The sequence below is a fragment of the Drosophila albomicans genome, chromosome 2R, assembly GCF_009650485.2.
Source record: "Drosophila albomicans strain 15112-1751.03 chromosome 2R, ASM965048v2, whole genome shotgun sequence".
In the NCBI taxonomy this organism is placed as follows: Eukaryota; Metazoa; Arthropoda; class Insecta; order Diptera; family Drosophilidae; genus Drosophila; species Drosophila albomicans.
This window is the reverse complement of record NC_047631.2, coordinates 8,935,514-8,958,322: the sequence shown is the minus strand read 5'-3', so window position 1 is coordinate 8,958,322 and position 22,809 is coordinate 8,935,514. Positions and strand designations below refer to the sequence as shown.

General features: G+C 34.2%; 1 protein-coding gene and 1 non-coding gene across 4 annotated transcripts in view; one reads left to right on the top strand and one right to left on the bottom strand.

Moving 5' to 3' along the window:
- The window catches only part of LOC117574052 (furin-like protease 1), a 164,208-nt gene that overhangs the window by 117,459 nt on the left and 23,940 nt on the right, over nucleotides 1–22,809 (bottom strand). The window lies entirely within an intron of this gene.
- Trnag-gcc (transfer RNA glycine (anticodon GCC)) lies at nucleotides 1,535–1,605 on the top strand. Its single transcript has one exon. It is a non-coding gene; the product is annotated as a tRNA-Gly (tRNA).

Here is a 22,809-nt window from a genome sequence, read left to right as displayed (position 1 = left end):
GCCGACTGCAGAATGCTCCTACATACATGCTGCAGACCATCATATAACATAAATGCTCTATGAAAATGCAGCACTGAATTCATGCATTACCATCATCAAATTCTTTATCATTCACCTTCCTTTTGTGTTAGGGTATGATTATGAGTTATAATCGTATACAAGTTACAGCAGAAGCAAGTAGAGAGTGAGGGTTAAGTTTAGTTTGAGCTACAAGTTGGGCATGTTTTCATTTCGAAGATTTTGATGCTTGCCTTTAGACTAATTTCAATTAGTTTGAGTGCGGGCCTAGAGATGGGATTATTCTCCTCTGATAGCTGGATCTGCTTGGCGAATACTAATTACGCAATTGACTTAACGAGCCATGTCATAACGACAACGACAACAGCAATTGTGATAGTCGTTATTCACAATGCCGTTAGCCTTTTTGCCAACCAAATTTGACTGCAACCAGACCGAGGACGAGCATAAAGCACAGCCTCGTATACGTAATATCTGTGCGTTATTAGGAGTACTCACATGTTTGACATTATTATGCAGATTTCAACTACAATTTTATATATTTGATTAGATTTTTAGGCCAGGCGGCCACAACCATTTTGTATAATTGCCAAAACCTGTCGGCCTGGCCAGCCATCAATCGGACTAATTAAAAAGTCACACACAAATTAGCCAGCAAACTGTTTTTATGCTCAATGTGGGAGGCTCGTTTCGCCTTCCTTCAGTTGTCTGCATTGTTTTTAATTTTGTGCTCATTTACATTTAAATTAAATTCTTTTGTCTGCATTTATTTCTTAAATTTTTCGCTGTCGTACTTTACTTTCATGTTTCTATTAATTTATTTGCTTGGAATTTAATTACGCTTAATGTTTGTTTTCTTGCATTCTATTTTTTTTTTTTTTTTTTTTTTTTTTGCTGCTGCCATTCTTGTTTCACATTCTCTCTCTCCTTTTGCCTTTGCACTGGCTTCAATCTTTGTCAGTCGGTGCCTCAGTTGCTGTCTCAGTATCTTATTACAATTCTTGCAATTTACGCAATTTATAATACATAGTTAAATTTTTGCTGCTATTGTTTTGCAAGTTGCGTTCATGTTATTTGGTTTGCGAAGTGCCTTTCATCATTATATTTTGTTTTAAATTGCAAATTCGATTGCAAAAAACAAGTTTCTTAAATCAATAATACTTACGACACATTTCAAGAGAATTAAAACGATAATTCAAATCACACAAATGCAAATAAACAATAACAAGTCCACTCATATAAATTCTAGGAATAATGAATAATTAAATTTTATATATATGTATGAGATGTTTTACTTCATGCGAGCTTATCAAATTCGTTATAGTTTCTCAATTGCGGTTTTGTGTGTTGGTCACTGAATTGTCTTATCAACTGAACTTAGCGTCTATTCATACTAGCAAATGCCTTGACTATTGGTAAAAGTTGATTAGACCTGTGTCGACCGGTTTGTCTAAAAATAAACCTATCGATAGATAGCTAATACTTATTCATGCTTCGCGAGGAGATGAGCAACAAAGCATCGGTGGTTCAGTGGTAGAATGCTCGCCTGCCACGCGGGCGGCCCGGGTTCGATTCCCGGCCGATGCAAATTAATTTATTTTAGTTTTTTACTTATTTCTTTTCTTTTACTTTTATTTTCTTTTTATTCTTTCCCTTCTTTTTATTATTTCCTTTACTTTATTTTATTCTTCCATTTCTTTTATTTTTTATTCTTCCATTTCTTTTATTTTTTATTCTTTCATTTATTTTTTTATTCTTTCATTTTTTTTATTTTTTTTATTCTTCCATTTCTTTTATCTTTTTTATTCTTCCATTTCATTTATCTTTTTTATTCTTCCATTTCTTTTATCTTTTTTATTCTTCCATTTCTTTTATCTTTTTTATTCTTCCATTTCTTTTATCTTTTTTATTCTTCCATTTCTTTTATCTTTTTTATTCTTCCATTTATTTTTTTTATTCTTTCATTTTTTTTATTTTTAGATTCTTTCATATATTTAATTGTTGTATTCTTTTATTTTTTATTCTTTTATTTTTAATTATTTTATTTTTTATTCTTTTATTTTTGTTGTTTGTTTATTTATTATTTTTTTGTTTTAGTTTTTTTATTATTTTATTATTTCATTCTTTATTTAATTTTGTATTTTTTTATTCTTTATTTCTTTTTATAAATATATTTCCCTTTACTCATTTATTCATTTGATATTTTTTTCAAAATTCTTTTTTTTCAATATCTTTAAATACTGAAACCTATTATTTATATTTCACGCATTATTTAATAAAGCATATATCTAGAAAGACTTAAGCTAATGAAAATAAATTGTACAAATTGGATTGAGGTCTGGTTTATATTTTATGAACAGGCCCAGCTGACGCACGTCAACACATGAAAAGCGGTCACATCAAAAGTAGTTCAAGAGTTTATTACAGTTTCCAAAATGTGGTCATGGAAGTACTAAACTTTTTGACTAAATGGGTTCTGCTAAATGGTCATAACTAATGAATGGTATGCGTTTAGCTTGCAGATGATAAAAACGGTTTGCAATTTGTTTGCAGCGAAACTGGAAAGCAGTCAAGAATCTGCCACATGAATGCAAATCATACCAACTACTAAAAAGTAGAAAGTCAAGTGGATTTGTTGTTTTTTGCTGTTGCTGTTGCTGATGCTGATGTCGTGGCTTATCGCTAGCCAGACTCTAATTGCTTTTGCTTCGCTGACTTGTTGTTTTCCTGTCCTTCCTCCCCCCCACAAACATGTTACGCAAAATACCCCAGACAAGCCCCCAGACGAATGTACCTTATACCACTGGACCCCAACAATGCGAATGAATACAGTGTAGTCCCCAGAGCAGTAGCCAGTTATGAATTCCAACGCATGTGTGAATTTTACCCCTATTACTCATTCACAAAAAAATAAAAACCCCAAGCAAAAGGAACTCTCAAGGGTAAAATTAATTTCATGTTGTCAACAATATTTTTGCATACTCCGAAAATACCCCCAAAATGGAGCAAGGGGAAAGGAAATGGACATGAACCTGACTCCATGTGAGGGGTTGTAACTTTTAATTAGAAACCTCTGGTTGAGTTCTGCTCTCTTTCTCTCTTTCTCTCTGTCCCTCTCTCTTATTCGTTTTTCTGTACGTGTTGTTAATTTGTGTAATCGGTATTTATACCGTTGTAGTATGTCTGTCTGTTTGTTTGCTTGTGGTCATTATATCATTTAAAGTGATAGTTTTATGTTAGTTGTGTCGCTTAGTGTGTTGTGGGTTAAGTGTGTGTTTAAGTGCTTTTAGCGAGTCTCCAAAGGTTTTGTCAAAGTTCAAAGTTCCCAAGCAACAAAAGTTCAACTCACAATGAAAGCAGATACTTTCATATGTGTGTGTGTGCTTAGGAAATTATCATAGGGAAAGAGGTGAGAGAATTTTCGGTGTCCCTTTTCAAGAATAAACACGCAAAGAATAAGTTTGTAAAGTTTTTGAAAGGTTGCCAACTTGTTTACCTATTAAGATGGATCAATGAAACTTTGATGTCATGAAGGGTTCAAGCGATTCAGGCACTCTGGCCCCTAATGTCATTTAATTCGCGAATTTAAAAACTAAATGAAATAAAATAAAGTTTAAAAGTCGCAACTACTCTAAATCTATGTTAACAACTTCCACTTTTGGGGTGCGGGCAAAAAAAATAGTTGGGAAAAAATAAATGTTTGATTTAGAGTACGGCACAGAATCTATCTCCAGCCTGGCAGCCGACGGCTTTTAAAATTGGCACTGGCCGCGTTTTAATTACGAAACTTTTGTCATGGAACTTGCATATCCTCCGCAGCAGGACACACCAAAAAGGACAGTCCCAGAGGGACAGCGACCAGAAGCACAACGATGACCAAATTTACAGTGCAAGTTGTTTCGGCAGTTTGTCGTCGTATTTATTTAAGCTTCAATGCTTCGATGCTTCTCCATCTCCTTCTCCTTTTCCATCTCCTTCTCCTGCTTCTTCTTTGCGCGTCAGCACTCACTTTTTTATACGTTTGCACAGCCCCATTTTTCCTGACCCCTTCACCATTCATTTCCTTCTCGTTGAAGTCTACTTTGGCGCTGGGGGCACATCAAACAATCATTAGCATCAAGAGCAGACGAGAAAGTTTTCGCCATTTTCCCTCATACCCTAAAAAAATGGGTTTAGCGTTTTTTTGGCATTCGCCAAGGGGTAAGTAAAGTCGAGAAGGAAAAGAGTGTACACTTTACGGAAGAGAAATAAAAATAAAATGACATTAAATAAGTACACTGAACAGCGACTATAACATACTCAGTGAAATATTTTGTACTTTAAATTTTGTGATGGAAACTGAAAGTTTTTAATCACTTTGATTATCGCTATCTACAATACACCCCTTTACTTTCTCAGCTAGGGTATTCAAGTCCTTCGAAGCTTTTAAAAACTAAACTAAATATATAACTGGATGCAGCAGCAAAGACTTTGTGACAATTAATTATTTTTTATTTTATTTTGATTTTCGGACACTTTTAATGAGGCACTCTCAATTAATCTTAAGTCTCAGTTGCCAGTTAAAATAAGTTTGTACTAAACTTTTAGCTAACCTCATTTTCCATTCCCATTTGTGTCCAGCTAATCAGTGAATCGCCAGACAGCTCTGACCTTCATTCTCTAAAAATTTGTACATTTATTTTTAGACGACTCTACAGAACATATAATATATTGTATGTATGTAGATTACTGGAATCTATTGATAACCCTGACAACACCTCCGCCCGCCGCCTGTTTTCTATTGTTTATCACACTAATGACAATTAAATTTGCATTTCTGGATTTTATTGCATTCATTAGCAGCAATTAGATTCGCCATTCGTAATTCAAATAAATGAAATACGGCGCAATAATTTCTCTCTGCTATTTGGACGCATTTCCAATTGTTGTAATTGTTTGCTCTGTGTCTCTGTATGATATGATATCATAGAATGTTTGCACATTCGCAGTACTATAAATGGTGTTTATGGTGTTTGCAAAATGCCTGCAACTAATTGTAATTTAATATGCAAATAATTATGCTTGCAATTGCATGTTATTTATTTAAAACAAATTAATTTAATATTTAAATTAAACAGTTTATTAGTCAAATCACACGAAACTAAAAGTGCGAGGTAATTTAAAATATTCATTTTTCTAATGCCAACCGCCGAAAATGTCGACAAATTTCATGAGTATCATGCTAATTTAATAGCAATTTAAATGCTAACAAATGCTTTATTACATATAATTGCCCCCAAATTAGTTGATAATAATACGAAAACATTTTACAAAGGCTGCTTAAAATAAGTTTGCAACATTCTTTTGGCAATCCCTTTCTGTATCCTTTTCCTTTTCAATTGCAGGACACTTTACAGAAAGGGCAACAGGCCCATCTTTCAGGCAATTTAACAAAACGAAACCTAAACCAAAATGAAAACCCCGCCTTTTCATAAATCCTTATGAGCATTAATAATCATTAGTTCATACATATCACTCGCTTGTATTTTCCTTCTCTGCACATACATATGAACACGGACATGTGTTCAAAAATAAAAAATAAAAAGAACGACAAAAAAAAGAAGAAAATTGTCCCAAATGTTATTTCTCTCTTTGTTTGTCCGTTTGCCTTTGGCTTGTGCCATTTTACAATTTGTCAAATTCACTCAACTGTATGACCAAAACTCTCCGACTCCGCCCACAAACGCACATAAGTAAAAGGGAAGCAGCTGAAATATGAAGCCGAAAACAGAAACAGAATCCGAAACAGAAACAGAAAAGCCCAAGATGAAGGCTAAGGCTTAAACCTAGTCCAGATCCAGATCCCCGACTAGAGCTTCAGTTACAAGAGCCGTCACCCAAATAAACACAAAAAGTAAACATGAAATTGCACATTTTTTCACATTTCGCACATCATTTTTGTTATTTTTCTGTGTTTCCCAATACCCTACAATCCATTCAAATGATGGAGCATGATGAGCTATAACTTTTAAGTTATTAAATATGCAATAATCATCCTTTTTTTTCTAATTTATTTAAGAACTGCTAAGCTTAGGGTATCTACTAGTTGAGTACACTTCTTTTTCATACATAAATACATTCCTAGCCAGCACTAAACAACAAAATTAGGGTCATTTTTGAGGCTGTTTTCGAAGTGTGGGGTGTGTGTGAAATATGCGTATTGTGGCTTCCTATTGCTCTCGCTTTTTTTCTGTTTGGGGGTCGTTTTGCTTGTTGTTCTTAACCCTTATCAAATACATTTTTTTGCTCAACTGATTACAATATTATTTTACGTTTTTGCCCGAGTCTGAGTGTGATTTATGTTTATGAGTGTGTGTGTGTGCGTGTGTCGAGCTTTAATCTTAGCTATTTCTGCTTCTGTTCTATCATCATGTGTGAATTTATTCTATTGCTTTTTTTGTCACGATTTGCAATCAATCGTCGTATATTCAGTTTTTGGAAATTTGCATAAGAATTTGTTTCTCATTTTCTAATTTTTTTACGAAGCATAAAATACAAAATAAATTTCCATTTAAATACAATTTGAATGCATCTCCTTTTCTTTTTTATTGAATTCGCCTTTCTTTTGTGTGTGTGTCAAGCAAATGCTCGACAAACATTTCCTTTTGGCTCGTGGTTTATCTGCTACTCCAAAGTCACGAGTGCACTTATTTATGTCAAACTTAAAGCAAAAGTTTTTTGCTTTCTCGTGGAGCACCTGGCGCAAAAGGATTTCTCCAACTCGTTCAACTCGACAGTTTTGCCCGCCAACTCCCACCACTCGGTTCGTTTGGTTAATTAATACAAAACCCAAAAGAAAATGAGGATAAAACAAGCGAGATTCACGAACATTCACATTCACGTATATCAATGCACTTTGCTGTGAACTTGCAATTGAACTGGTTAAAACTTTTAAGCTGCACTTTATCTTTATCTTTGCATAGGCTGCGCTCTGATTTACAGTCTGCAATTTGTAGAACGCCAATTATAGAGTACAACTGAAGTCTTAAATTGCTTAATCTATTGCTTTATTTTTATCTATATTATATTCCTACAATTTATAAGCAAGCTTCCAAATCAAACTATTCCATTTATTATTTAATCAATAAAAAACTAGACTCATTCCAGTTTCATTAATCAATTCTCTCTCAGAAAAAAAAAAACATTTTCTGATTTATTATTATTATATTTATATTTCAATCAATAAAATAACTCAACTTTTTACTATCTTTTTTCTATTTCTATTTGAAAAAGTGATCTTTAAGCCATTTAATGGCATATTTATGCCTACAATTGAATTTTATTATACAATCTCGCTCTCATTTGTCTGACAATCGATTTTCAAAAATAAGTTTCCAATATTTCTATGGTGCAATATTATGTCTGGATATACTTCAACACTGCGTGCTCATTACAAACTAATTTCAAGTGTTAATCTATATGTTTATTGTGCATAACCTACTAAATGCAGGCTGCTAATTGAGAGAAGCTACCATAAATGTCACATGATAATGATTCTATTGAATTTGCTATCCCCCAGGCCACTAACCCAGCGCCTTCACCAAAATACAAACACAAACAACAACAGAAACTCTGAAATCATAAGAATAAACAAACATTTCAATACGGAATGCAAACACGTACAACGTACACAACGCAACTCAACGCATTACGTATAAAGTTCACCCTATCCCAATGGAAATCCCAAGAAATACAGCAACAACATGAACAGAACGGAGAGCATGAACAATAAAAAAAAAAACGTAAAGTAAATAAATGCACAAAAGAAAATTACCGCTTTCCATTTGTGGGACAGGTAGCATTTAAAAATCTCACAATCAGTGCAACAATTTAATAAATAACGCAAGCCATGTCCAGACAGTAAGAGAGTGAGACAGAGACAGAGACAGAGAAGGAGAGAGTGAGGGAGAACAGAGAAATTACTGTCTGTCTGTCTATTAAGGGCGTGGGAGGTACGAACAGTTGCTGAGGCTGAATCTGAATCCGAATCTGAAGCTGAGGCTGCTACTGAAAATGACAAGTCTATGTACACAGTGTTGGCATGTGATCAACATTAATGTTGCATGGAAAGGAAGGGCATGTCATTGCGTTGCATACACACAAAGTGCTGGCAATTGCCACAACAGTTGGGCCAGGCATATGAATGAGTTTGTAGCCCAGCAGCAACTTCCAGACTCATGTGCAACAGTTGAGAAGCCAATGACTTTAAAGCTATAAGTACTTAGAAATAATATTTCTTAATAATAAGTAAAACTAACAAAAGTACAGTCACAGCAAATATTATTAGATAGAATATGAAATATAATTCACAAAAATAATTAATAAGGAAAATAAAATCATAATATTATAAAAATAAATAAATAAATAATATACTAATCGATTCAGATATAAAAATTATTTAAGGAATTATTAGTTAGAATATGAAATATCAATCATAAAAAGAATTAATAATGAAAATAAAATCAATATATTATATTAAGAAAGTAAATAAATAAATAATACACTAATCTATTCAGATATAATAAGGAATTATCACTACAACTACACATAACAAGTACGAATTAATAATAAACAGAACAACAAATATGTAATTATCACAAAAAATAAGAAGAATAAGAATTATTAATCAAATATAGTACACCAAAATCAATAAATAATATTATAAAAATAATTAAATAATATGCTGATAAATTGATAAATAATTCGGAAAATTAGAATAAGAATTATCAAAACAAGGATTCATGACAGAACTACGAATTATTAACTCTAACAAAAAATAATAATAAATAGAAAAACTAATGTGCAATGTTATTCTAATCAAACGACGAATAATATAAATTGGCATAAAAATTGCCACAACAAAACTGAAAAGCAAAAATAAGAATTACTATCAAATATATATAGAAAACAAAAAATATAAATAATAAAGCAAATAAATATTATACAGATCGTATAAGAAATAATCAAAATGACCTTAACAATTATCACACCACATATTTATAATATGAACTGGAACTAATCATAATCATAATAAAACTTAATATTAATATGATTAATGAATGTAATTATAAAACCTAAAATATTTGGAGTCTTGAGAACTATTAAAATGGTCGATCTTCCTCCCTTTTTCACCTTAGAATAATGTCGAACTTACTATATGAAGTGCCTTGAAGTCATAGCTGCCATTTGATTTTATGCGCCTTTGAGTTGCATCGCAGCGGCAATCATTGAAATCACGGATAGCTCACTGCAGGGCTTATAAGAGATACAAGCGCACACATGGATATATATGATGACTATATAGTATGTGTGCAGAGACATAAACACTAGCATCCACACTCGCACAGGCAAGGATGTTGGGCAAACAGCTGCAGCCAGCGTCAACGTTGCAACCACAGCAACAGGAGCACCAGCAGCATCAACAACGGCAGCAACAGCATCATTATCATCAGCTGCAACAGCAGTTGCAACATGAGCTGCATGCCCCCATCACTAGCAACATGATTACAAACATGCGCTTGGCATTGTGGCTGAGGCTATGCACCCAATAGCTGATACTCCCCCCCCCTCCATTCCAGTGTCCCCACCCCTGGCGTCACTGCGACGCCACAGCTCCGCCACTTGTCCGACTGACATTAATAAATCGCTTTTATAGCATCAACTCAGACTCTTGTCGGTGTCTGCGAGCCGAGTAAACTGCAGCTTCAACTGGCAATAATACTCTCCTCTCTCTCTCGCACTATCTGTGTGTGTCTAGGGGAATGTGCGCATGTGTATGTGTGTGTATGTGTTTGTATTTGTTGTTGTCACTTGTTTGTTCCTAAGGCCGAGCTCCACTCGGACTATGCTTTATTAATTCCACATCATTGCTGACGCTTGAACGCACAGTTCAATGAGTTCATCTCCCTCTTCCTCTCTCTCTCACTCTCTCCCCGACACTCTTCCGCCTTTTCTCAACGTGTCTGCTCTACTATCTTCGTCTGTCTCGCTCTCTTGTATATTTTGCTGGTGTGACCCATAAAAAAACACACACACACGAATGCTGCAACCGTTTCTTTGTTTACACTCACACCCACACACACATAAACAAAAGAGGTTTCTTTTTTTTGGGGAGGGGTCCGTCGTAATCGCAGCAAATGTCAAATTTAAAAGTGATGACAGCACAACGGCAAATGATCATGATCTTCAGTTAATGCCCGACACGAGAGATGAAGACATTATGGATTAGGTTGCGTTATGGGTGGCCTAGCATATGACTTTAAAATAAGAATGAGATTGTGTAACTTAGCAACAGCTCCGGCTATTGAACCATCAGAGTGTAATTATATTCCATATAGAAATTGTGGAGAACACGCAATCTGACAACGATATAATGACTGCTTCAGTGGAAACTATTTAATGTCTCTTATATAGCTAGGAATGTCAAATGCAATTATCAAATGACATGAGTGAATTTAGATGAATTAATCGGAAACACGATACTTATAAAGTAGATAAATCAAATAGAACGAAAACAGTTCCATAAAAATATGTACGTCAGAAACTTAAAAAACAAATAACAAAGAGAAAATGAAAATGAAAAAAGAAAAGTGTAAAAATATTCAAATTAAAGAACAAATTAAACTATATAGAATCGCAACGAATCCAACGAATCAAAGACTTGGAAAAATACAGATCTACTCACAAATACTAAACAAAATCAAAAAGATAAATAAAACTAAAGAACTTGAACAAAAAAGATAACAAAAATAAAAAGAATTTAACAAATTAATATCTAATTATACGTATATACTATCAAATCAGATCTTATCATTAAGACTAACATATTTTTAATGAAAGTTAAGAGAATGGATTTAATCCAAATGCAAAGTAATAATTATGAATTTATTACATATTTTAAAATATATCAACGTGCACCATTAATCAAAAAGAAAGAAACCTCAAATCAAACTAAAAAGTAAAATAACAGAAATAAGCATCAATAAAGAGCATTTAACAAATTTAGATCGAATTACAAAACCAAACAAGATCTTTTTAGTGATGTTAAGAAAAACTGATTTTCGAAACCAAATAAAAGTAACGAGCTGTCTACTAAACAAAAATGTTTGACTTATATTAACAATCGAATAATCACAATACATTTGTGTGAAATTTATTTATGTGCATTTAGAAAGGTTAACTAAGAGCAACCAGTATTTTTTGTTTTTGCAAATCTCAGCAATAATTTAGAAATAATATCTCAACATTCCGTAGAATACGAATACGAATTTGCAAACTCACATTCGAGTTTTATTTCCAATGCAAATCGAATATTCAATTAATAAGATTAAATTTTATCTCTGCCCGATAGTGCAAACAAACCACACGATGTCATCTATCAAATAACTTCTACACGCTTATTAACATTTTATTATAATGATATGCAAATGGCATGCAACAGTTACATGCTCACTGCTTAGCCATGCTGAGCCACAACCTCAAGCTGACAAAATGCACAACATGATGATGACGATGACAACGATGATGATGATGATCACACAAGGCCGACCTCTCGAATACACACTTGGGAGTTTTTGGTTTTCATTAATCTGTGAGGCGACGCCGCAATGTGGAATATATTAAATTTGTGAACTCGCATTAACATTTAAATTTGTTTTCAATTTTGTCAACCAGGAATGATTATGCAGATACTAGATAGGGAGATGGCCCAACAGCATTCGACTCGATTCAACTAAATTTGTCACCTCTAGAGACAACAAACCCATCCATGTTTCCATGTTTATTATGTAAATTGGCCAAATACTGTCAGTTCAACAGCCACCGTTTTCTTCTTCTCATCAATCTACTGTTAACAAATTGTGAATAGACAAAGTTATTATTGTTTTGGTAGTTGGCGCCTAAACTGCGCTCAGAAGTTTTGATTGTCAAATATTATTTATATAGTATGTATAGAATTTGCTGCCTTTAAATGGGTTTATTCACACTCGAAACGATTTCGGGAATTGCTTCTCATTATAGTATTAAAAAGGGCAGTTGCAGCGATTTCACATTCCATTTGGTCGACAGATGGTGCCAATTTCCAGCACAGCTGACTCACCGCATTTTTGTTGTTAAGTTGTTGAGTTGTTGAGGGGTTTTTTGTTTTCACACGTTTTTTGTTTAGAGAAGAATTGAAATTCGAACATCGCACTTATGTTAATGAAACGAACCGAATGACACACAAATATGCAAACAAACAAATACGAATGTGAAGACAATTGACGAGTTCGGTTCTCGCTTTTGAAACTGTGTCAAGTTCATTTTGCAATTTTCTTTCTTTCTGACGTGTAGCGTTATCAAAATTCAAACAAGAGACCCAACATTTCTCTGCCCCGCTGAACGTTTGAGAATATTTTAACATCGAGCACATGTGTTGCATTTTTAATAGGAGGAAGCAGTACTCGACAATCGAATTATAAAATACAAACACAATCTCGAAATTTATTTCGAAATATTCTAAATATTACAGGGTAACGCCGAGTCGTTGACACTCGCTTAAAGTAATTGTATTTGTTTTTATTAATCAGAACAAACAACAAATTTCGTTATTTATTCAACTTGCAGTCAACGAATTTGTCATATTTGCACAATTCTTTTGCTCTTCACGTATTTGTGACGAAAATAAAAATATCACTATTTATTTGCTCAAACGGTTGAGGGGGCGTGTACCCCTTGGTCCACAAAATAAAAATAAGAATGTGCTTTTAGACTTACGCATTGACAAATTGTGAATGAAGCAGAATCAACAGAACAGCGTACGTACCTGCAAATATACAATGAAAACAAATTTAGTAAATAAATTGTAATTGTTTAACAAATATTTGTTTCGAATGGGTTCAGCAGAAAAAGAGGTTGAATATAATTTGAGTGTCTGAGTGATGATAATTGAAATGGAAATAGAAAATATGAATTCAATTCATATTGTTCGGTATTCTTCTTTTTCTGATTTAGCATTTCGTATTATTTCTAAATAAATAACTGGAATGCCATTTACAGTCAGTTTCAAAGCAAGCAATGTGTTAGTCTAATTTAAAGCTTAAGCGCCTTTACTGGTAACTGAAATGGGAATACAAAATATACAAATCATCTTTTCAACAAATAAATAAATGTAATTCAAGTTACAATTATACATATCAAAGCAAACAAAGCTGCAGACTAGTTTTAGTTCCTTAATTCTTCTATTTAATATATCAGAGATGTAAAAGAGATTATAACTAAAATAGAAATAGAATATAATATACATTATAATTCACATTCTTTCAATAACCCGATTTGCAATATTTTTAACAAAGTAAATTCAATTCTCTTAACAAAAAACATTTCCAGGCTATGCATATTTAAGACTTATTTAAAATTATAGAAGCGATGATAATTGAAATGGAAATATAAAATATTTTTATATTTCTAAATAACTAAATTTTGTATTTAACTATTCATTCTCCAATTTAACTAATTAAAGGCGTAAAGGAAATGAAAATTGAAATAGGAATAGCATAGATTGAAATTTTATTTCACATTACTTAGATACAGCGATTTGCAATATTTCTAAATAAACTAAATTTAATTCATATAAAAATCAAACATTTCATGTCGTGTATAGTTGATTAAATATAAAATATGCATTTAAATTTAATTCGTATTTTAAAACAAGGAAATTTAATTCTCTAAATAATCCAACATTTCATTTTACTATTATTTTTCCATTTTAGATGATTATTGAAATGGATTTCCAAAATATTCATTTAATTCATATTTATAAATAAGTAAATTTTATTCTCTGAATAATCAAAAATGTATGGTATTTTATTATTATTTCCCATTTTACTAGTCCGATTTAAAGAAGAAATGATAATTGAAATGGAAGTAGAATAGAATAAAATAAAATCTCCAAATAAATAAATTTAATTCTCTTAACAATCACACATTTCAAAACAATCACATTCTCAATCAAAGTTATAGAAAAGATACTTATGGAAATGCAACTACAAAATATTTATTGAATTCATATTTCTTAATGAGTACATTTAATTTTCTTTATACATTTTATAGCTGGCAAAATCAAGTAATTGTTTAAAGTTTTAGCACCTTATTCTCTCAGTTAATTAGCATGAGTTCTAATTTACTTTCTGCTCTCCACGTTCGCTATTGATCAGGAATTGAAAACGCAATTAACGATTGCACAATAGACCCAGAAATTTTCAGGCAATTACAAAATCAGAAAATGCGATTTAAAGTCAAATGGTGAAAACTAATCAGCAAGTTTTGCAGCAACTGCATTGTTGTGGTGATGGCAAATCCAAGAGGTGTTGGATTTGCTGTACGCTGAGCTAACGCAAAAATCAATTAAAATGGCCAAAAAGGTGCTAGTTGGCAGCTGGCATCTGGCTGCGTGGCAAGCTGGTTAGCTGGTTGTGGCAAGTGACACAGCCACTGCCTGCAATTGGCAGCCGACAAACGTGAGGCAATAAGCTTAGTGCAACAGCAGCATGAAATTGTTGAAAGGCCACGACAGCAACAGCAGCAATAGCAGACGGGAGTGTGATGAAGGGCAAGGCTTGCAATTTGTGAATGTGCAGACTGTGGCAGTCTGTTGCAATGTCATGGATGTGTTGCTGCCGCACGTGCGTCAATGCAACTGACCAGACATCAACTTAGTGCAAGTACGAATATAAACACAAAGAAAAGGCAGCAGCAGCAGCAGCAGCAGCGCCATTAAAACGTTGCAACAACATTTCGCGCGCAACAGTGGCAACAGTTATTAGTGCCACATGTTGCAGATGCCGCTGTTGTTGATGTTGCCGTTGCCGTTGCGCATTGTTGCCTTAAATAGCAGCTCGCAGTCAACACAGTGTGCATGCTGTAAGCCGAAACATAACTGTAAAGAACCCAAGCAACAATTAAGGATTGCTGTTGCACATGCCACAACAAGTACACTGCGAACAATTTCAAGTAAATAGCAAATCTTTATTTTACAGATGACACTTAGTCAAAGCATGATTTATTGCTAATTATCTTAAGGCAATAACAAAAATAATTTAAAATATTTAAAAAAATTTTCCATCAATGTTTTTTTTTTTTTTGCAGTGCAGCATCAAAAAGTGTCAATACACAAAGGGGCAAACCTTTTTTAAACACTGCCAAACTGTTTTTAATTACCCATAAATGTAGCACTTGGCTCTTGAGCATGTTCAGTTTAATAACACATAAAACGTTCAACACCATAAAAACAAAAAAAATACAACGAGAATAAAAAGTGTATCTTATGCAAAGGCATTTGATTTTAGTTGATTCTGCAGCACATTATGTTGTCGAGCAATGAAAAATCACTTAATTAAGCTTCTGAAGTGACGAGTGAAACGTAAATCTTCACATTTAGTGAGCTGTCAAATCGCACAGGGTTGATATGATAATTTCATGACATTGCCTTAAAGCCAAATTAAATTGCTGATGTGGCACTTGGAATATATGTTTTAAATACCACGAGAGAGAGCCCGCATAACACACACATTTCGCATACATTATGCAATTAAGTAAATACTCGTACTTTAAAAGCAACCTTGCTCTGCCTACTGAAAAAAGTTAGAAACTAAGTACTTAAAATACGGGCGTTAACAAAAAAACAAAAAAAAGGAAAGGGAAAGGGAAAAAAGCTGGCTAAAAACAAACCCGCAATGTAAACTGGGAAGGGCTGTTGTCCAACAAAGGCGCTTGGCCCAGTCTAAAACCTAGCCGAGTTACGCTCTACTAATTCTCAGTTTAATTATTTTCAATTTTGCACAAAGTAACCGCGACAGCGACAGCGACAACAGCAACAACTACAGCAAAAGCAACAGCAATGTCAACAAACATGCACTTGACAAGTAGAGAAGCAAATGTGCAATTCAAGTGCAGGCAAACACGGCTACGTGACGACGTCAATGGAAGAGACAGAGAGAGAAAGAGAGAGAGCGAGATCGAGCAAAAGAGAAGGCAAATTGCATGAAATTACTAATTACGCTTTAAGTAATCACATGCAGGCTAAATAATAATAGAGTAGTTGAGTAAATGCGGCAGGAAATAATAACAGTAGCTAAAATACGGAAAACTCAATTAAATAATATGTGCGGCTGTGCATGTGTATTAGTGAGCTTTTGAAAGCTCTAGGTCGCACGTACCAAAGCTCATTACAGAAGCGCATAGGTGTGATATTTACGTGTGAAAGCTTAAGATATTTTTAATGAAGGAATTAATAATTGTGCCTAGAAGTATTCTAAACTAGGTTCAAATTTCCCTAGTTTAAGTTATAGACTTAAGATAACATATTGTGTATAACTTAACAATAGCTAAATTCCATTAAACATATTTAAAGAAGATTGCATTTTTAATTTAAGTGTCGCATTAAGCTTGTATAAAATTTGATTCAGATTTTAATTACAAAGTATACAATTTTATAATTATGATTTGCTTTTACGCTTTTATTAAGCTTTAGCTGCCCTTTAAAGAAGTTTTATATTCATTTGTAAACAAATATGTTTTATTTATGATGATTATTCGTAATACAAATAATTATATAGGTAAGACAATTTCAGTCTAAAATTATATTTATGACATTGTTAGTCTAATGATAACTTCAACTATCAGGACAATAAACGTTCACCGCCTGCAACATATGTGTTTTACAGGTCGACCCAACTATGCTGTTCTGCGCGTGTGGGGCGAGTGTGGCATGTGGCACATAGACTGTTGCAGTAACAATCCAATTAGGTTTCACTGCAATGTACGCGACATTTACAAGAGGGCGCCATCAGGTGTGCGCCACACACACACACACTCAAACGAACAACAATTTGTCTGTGTGTGGCATATCGTATGTAAGCGGCGCAATAAAAACAATTTATGTAATTGTATTTGCTTTGCAACTTAAATTAATTAAAAGCAGACACGGGAAATGACCGAAAAACAATACGAGAAAAACCTACCGATAATAATAAAAATAATAACATTTAATAATAATAAATAGAAAACGCTCATAAAATGAAGAGCTGGCAAGTGGTACAACTAGCCAATTAGCTGACAATTATCAATTCGTGTTAAATAATTAATAATGTTTAATAAACTTTACTATGGCTCTATGGCAACATCACCACGCAAACTGCAGTCTTATCAATTGGATTTTTTGTTGTGCGTGGTGTGGTGTAGTGTGGAATCGATATAATCTTATCTTATCGCTGCCAATGGCAACCCAACATGTGCAATCAATTGAACAACAATGTACCTGACAGCGGCTGACTGAATGTTCTGATGGCGATGATGACGATGATGACTCAGTGACGCAGACACACATAATTTCAGTTGGCGTGTCAGAAGACGCCGACAGGAACCACTTGGAAACTACTCGAGACATGCTAGACTATAACCATTGAATGGGAGGTAGGTTCGCTGTGGTTGGGTGTTTTCTTCCAAATCAACCCCTTGGTAGACATCAAGTTAATTAAGCATATGCGGGTGTGGTCAGCAGAGGGAGGTTGAGGGGAGCCGACAGGTTGTTTCACTTAGCGGCAAGTGCAACTCATAAAAATCCGTTTGTTAAAAGTCGCCCTCGAAATGACAATGAATATAATGAAAATGCCAAAGAAACAACAATGGCAACAACAACCAGCTAGCAAACACGCCAGACACGTAAGCATCATTAATCAAATGTCCAGACAAGTGTAAAGTATAAACAGCCGCACGACAACTCCTGGCGAAAAGGACCGCGACAGAGAGAGAGAGAGAGGACCCTCGGCTGAGAATGAAGTGCCACCTCGCCAAGAACTGCCCAGGTGGATTGTTGTTGTTGCCGGTCGCTGCACACGCAGTTTAAACGCTCAACTGGGCTGGGCTGGGTTGGTATGTGGCGCCTAGGCAAGGAAACACGTACAATCTTGAAGTGGTTTGTGCCCCTAAGCTGCTCCATGGCCCACTCGACAAGCACTTGAGGCAACCACCTTTGCCTGTTGACAATAAACATTGCGATTGCCGTGAGACGTCTCCGCACACACACACAGAGGACATTCACAGGACACGCAGAGCGCGGACTCGCCCTCTCTCTCTCTCTCTCTCTCTCCATCTATCTCTCTTTAATTTTCGCTCTCGTTCTTAGACTCTCTCGTGTATGGTCCAAATCTAATATTAAGCGTCTGAAGTAACCGCATTGTTGACATGGATGACAGTGCTGACATTTTAGTTCCCAGGTGTGATTAATTTCAACCATTGTTGGCAAACGCCGCCACATGCTGTTTGCTTCTACGTTTAACGTTTTCTGCTCTGCTTTTTTTTTCTGTCATCTTTTGGTTTGCCACAGCAAATTGGTAATGGAATTTGTGGAGTGACTATGCACTAAAACACATGTGCTCGATTGTGATGTGAAATTAAAGTGTAGTTTAAATATACTTGAAAGTCAGCAAAATCTAAATTAGATTTTCAATGAGTAAACCAATTTCTATTTAAACTAAATTCTGACCAAGAGCTGACAAATCAAAGAACCTCAAACCACAATTTTTCCTTGAGCTGCATTTGATTTGCTAAATTTAATTATCAATCAACAAAATTGAGCTGATTAAGCTGAACATTTAAAAAGAAAGAATTAATTTGTATTTTCTAGGTAAATCATTTCGAACAAAAGTAAACGAAAATAAGAATTAAAATTAATTAGAATTTAAGCCAAATTCGTTTGAAAATAAACTGCAAAAAAAATCTATGAAACTAAAAGAACTTGCACTTGGGAAAAATGAATCATTATTTCCTTGAGTTGCATTTGATTTGCTTCATTTTTATTTAATTGTCAATCAACAAAATTGAGCTGATTTGAGATGATTAAACTTCGAGCTTAAAATAAAATGAAAGAATTAATTTTTGTTTTGTTTGACGCCAAGATAAACCTAAAAAAGAATTTGAATGAGTAAGGATTTAAACCAATATCTTTTTAAACTTAACTGTGACCAACAGCTGGCAAATCAAAAACCTCAAAGAAAATTCATTTAAATTAAAATTTTCTTACCAATTAACAGACTTTTGAAAGATTTCAAACTCTCAGCTTAAAGTGCAATGCACAAAAATGAAATCCAATTTTCCAGTTAAAGCCAAGGTAAACGATTTTATCGCATCTGATTATAAAAGCATTCCATATTTGGACGCACCAAAATAAAACGCAAAGAAAACAAACAACAAGTGGCGCCCATAAAAACTGATAGGCACAAGTGTTAGATCAACAATGAAACTCCATTGAAAAACGCAACAAACGAAAATGTTTTTAAATATCTTATTGTGTATACACATAGACAATGAAATCTATCTGTGATGTGTGGTTTATATGCAACTATTTACGGGGCAACAATCATGTCAAGGTTTCACAGACAGAGAGAAGGAGAAAAAGAGAGGGATCCAACGAATTGGTCGAAATGAATTTTGATTCACTTATCGAGTTCGAGTTCCATTCGTGTTTACACTGATAAGCAAGGCCTTCGCTTATCACTCAGAGACCCACCACATTGGGTAATTAATTTAATATTAGATAAGCAATGCTTCACTTTTCTCGCACACTCTCTTCAAATATTATATCATGTATGTGCATCTCTCTTTCAATTCTACCTGAAATGTTCAACAACGATTTAATATTATAAATAATGAATGAACGTAGTTTCAATCAAAAGAAATATGAAATGCAACTTAACGAGTCAAGTACAATTGCTGCACCTGCTGTCTGTGTATTTGTTGCGCGTAGTGAAGATAAAAATGAAAAGTCCATTTCGTTGAAAGCAGGCAACAAAAACAACAAATAAAAAAGAATACGAGATTTTGTGTAATAAGTGGAGGAAATGCGTCGAGTGCAACCAAAAAAAGATTAAAGTGCTCGTGCCAGTGCTGAGGAAGATTTAATTTCATAAATGCACTCGCACGTTGGGCGCCACTTTACAATTTCCTACATTTCCTACAGCACGCAGCAGCAGCAAGTAATAAAAATGTTTTGCTCCACTCAAATTAATAAGCTTTCAGCATTGGGCGGCAACTTACGTTGAGTTGAGTTGAGTTCAATAAAATCAAAGAGATTTTCACACAATTTGCTTTATTCGAGTATTGCTTTAAAAACAATTGAAGCATGTTTCCAGGCGCCTCATGCTAATGATCCACATCCAGATCCATATCCATAAAACTTTCACTCGACAAAAAACAAGAACACAGAGCAAAAAAAAAATCAAAAAGAAAATGCTGCTCATTACGCACGTCAGAATCCAATTTGTTGTCACATTTTGACGACCATGAAAACGACGAAATGAAACGCACAACTCGAAGAAATCAGAGCTCGTCGTGGGACACGCAATTTCAAAGATTAAATCCCGCACATTACATCAAATAGCTGGGCTATCCTTATCCTTTTTATTATACCCAAACTGACGCTACTTCTTTTTCTTTCATTCCTTCTTTTTTTCAGCTGAGGATATCCTCTGACCAGTTCATCTTTATCACATAACAAAATAACATGAGCTGACTTTGTTGTGTTGTTGTTGGCCAGCCAAAAACTTTCGACATAATAATAAAAATTTCATGCCTTGCAAGGCGAAGTAGCATCGAGAACAACCTCACCACTCAGCCGCCCACTAAACGACGCAGGCGAAGAAATTGGGGGGAAAGAAGCAGTTGATAACATACATATATGTATATATAATATTAAAGCTGCTTAAATTCATGATAACATTATATAATATGAACTGACAATGTCAATACCAGCGGCTGCCATCTCATAAGTAAACCTTGTTGCAACCACAACAATGGTAACAGCAAGTAACCGCTGAAGACAAACCAAACAATAATAACAACAATATATAATAAGCGCGTGCCAGATGATGTGCGAAATGCTGCCAAAATAACAATGAAATTCACATACTCTAACCCCAAAATGACAAAAAAACAAAATAAGTAAGAAAGCTACACTCGAGTGGACTCGACTCTGAGATACCCGCCACCCATTTGTAATAAAAGCTAAATATACCAGAATAATATACCGCAAAAATACTAAATGTATATATCAAATGGTATATTCGGTAGTTACTAAAGAAATACTTTTATATGAACAAAAAGAGTCTTAATTCTTTTGGATGACAATTTGGTATATTTTCCACTCTATGGCATATTTAGAATGTAGTACTATCGATATACCACAAATAGCCCTCGTTCAGTATATTTTCGGTATATTACACTGATTTACTTGTATTCAAAATAGGTAGCAGGTATGTCATAGTCGACAACACTCGACTGTAGCTTTCACACTTATTTTACTTTGTTTTGGTAAGCGGTTTGAGAGTCACGCGTACTTTTTGTGTTCGACAAAATGATAAACAAAATTCCGCGAATATTCCCAAAAATATTGTGAATCAGTCAATTGAGCTTGTCAGGTTTATGTGAATGCATAAATACCAGTATTATTATTAGCGGCTTTTCCGATAGCTGCCCAAAAAAATCAAAATCATTTACCCAATCAAGTTGATTATGCGTATTTCCGACTGCTAATTGAATTGATCACTTTACTATGCTCCCTACACTAATCTGCCACATGCGCAAGCAATTCCATATAAAGATAATAATCCTTTTGCAAGGCATCGCTAGCTGTTCAACGTTTAAAAATAAATGTGTAAAAAGAAAAGGAAAATAAGTAAACGAAAAACATACGATTATGAATTTAGGGACAACACAAAAATTGGTTGAATATTGTCAAAGTCGCGACGTATATTAGATGGCATATATAACATGGAATACATATATAAATACAACGAGTGTATTTATTTATACGAACTGCTTTAGATCCAGTTTTTTGTATACCGCTTTTTGTTTGCTCGGTTATCGCATTTATTATGGCCTTTCAGATATTTGTTGTTATTGTCGTTGGTTGCTGCCGTTGTTTCAGTATATTTATTCGCATATGAGAAAGTTAAATTGCGTAGAAATTCAAGTCGCGTCGTCATCTCCGATTCGCCCCTGACTACGACTTCGGCTACGACTACTGACAGCTAATCTTAAGTCTATATAGTTATTTTATGATGCGCATGTTGTTGATTTTTATTTTTATTATACAATACAGATACAGATACTCGTGACAGTCTTTCTCCTCCCAGCCACTTGGGGATAACAAGGCGGGAGTTTCTCCTTCTGTCCATCTGTCTGTCTGTCTGTCCCCAAAGTCGTCGTCTTTGTGTCTGCTGTGAATAAATTTCATGTTTTTCCCATAAATTTACGATATTCCACAGTAGTGCCCTGTTTCTTCCTCATTTTGTTTGTCGAAATTAGCCGAGATCTTTAAAAACCAGAATCCAAACAAATCAAAAACCAAAGTCAAGCACACTGATGAGATTGCATATCAAACAGTTTCTTCTTCGGCAAAATCTTCTTTGTTGCTTAAAGGATTTTGCAGTTGCCTTTTTCTTTATGGGTTTACAAATTAATTTTAAGCGTGATTTTGTGATTTTGCTGGGGGATTTGGGTTCAAGTTATATGCTTGGAATCTTTAATGAGCAGCTCACACTAATGAAGAGTGAATCATTCTCATGCCAAGATGATTCAAGATTAAAGTAAAAGTTCAGCGTTGAGCGTTGAATAGTTTATTTTGAGTGAACTTGAACTGTTTCCAATTATGGCAAAGGATTTGTTCCACCAACATTTTGATTCACAACCACGCATAATTAACCACAATTGGCTTCAACT